The sequence below is a fragment of the Myotis brandtii genome, unplaced genomic scaffold (assembly GCF_000412655.1).
Source record: "Myotis brandtii unplaced genomic scaffold, ASM41265v1 scaffold534, whole genome shotgun sequence".
Classification (NCBI taxonomy): domain Eukaryota; kingdom Metazoa; phylum Chordata; class Mammalia; order Chiroptera; family Vespertilionidae; genus Myotis; species Myotis brandtii.
In genome coordinates, this window is record NW_005369961.1 from 123,549 (window position 1) to 124,602 (window position 1,054).

The window sequence follows — 1,054 nt, forward strand, 5'->3', positions numbered from 1 at the left end:
AGACCATATGTCTCCCAAGATTGGAGTGATGTAGCACAAAGCCCAGGGATGCTTGGAGTCACAAAAAGCAGGAAGTGGCAAGGAGCACAGCCGCCCTTAGAGCCTCTGGGGAGTGCAGCCTTTCTGACATCCTGAGAAAAGACTTCTGGCATCAAGAACTTGATGTAATAAATTCCTGTCGTTTTAAGCCACCCATTTGGGCTTAGTTGTTACAGAATCCACAGAAAATGAATATCTACAGCCAAGTCCATCTGTGTGGCTATTGCCTACAATTGCTTTCACACTACAATGGCAGCATTAAGTAGCTGCAACAGAGCACTGATGGTCCAATAATAATCTTTATCTAGTTCTTTATAACTATGTTTGGCAGTGACTGCTCTAAGTCACTATCAAGTGCTGGTTTTATATTCAAAGTACTCTTTCCCATCCATCGTAAAGGAATGCACTGAATAGCCTTGCTGGCCAGAAAAAAATATGTACCCATGTGAGTTTAACGATGTGAATGCATTTACCCCAGATGAAAAAATTGAATAATTGGATCTGGGGAACTTGTACAAAGGAAACTCTATCTCTGCAGCCAACATAATTTAACCCCCATCAAGTGAATCTTCAGAATTGATCTCTGGTTTTCAAAGTTGAGGTCAAGGGGAAGTTTCTGAGAAGTTCCTGTTTGGGATGGGTGTGGTCAGGGACATCACTAAATCTCTGGGTCAGACACTCAGTGTGACTCCCAGCAGCTCAGAAGCTCATGGTGTTATCCTGTACATGTGTCCTGTATGAGCACTTACATACCCTGGGGAGATGTTCATTCTAGGCGAGGTGGACCCATCAGTAGGAAGGGAATATGCATCTGGACCCCAAGGTGATCCCATGGAAACCAACACTGGCAGAAAAGTTGCCTTTTATTTATGGTCCCTTGGTTTCAAGGGAGCTGAATTGCTTAGAGAACTGAGCAACAGTAAAACAGTCCATTTAATGAGGAGCCCTGAGAATTCAGCCTCTGGACCTCCCTCTGCAGACTCACCTGCAGCTCCTCAGCCACAGGCTAAGAGCA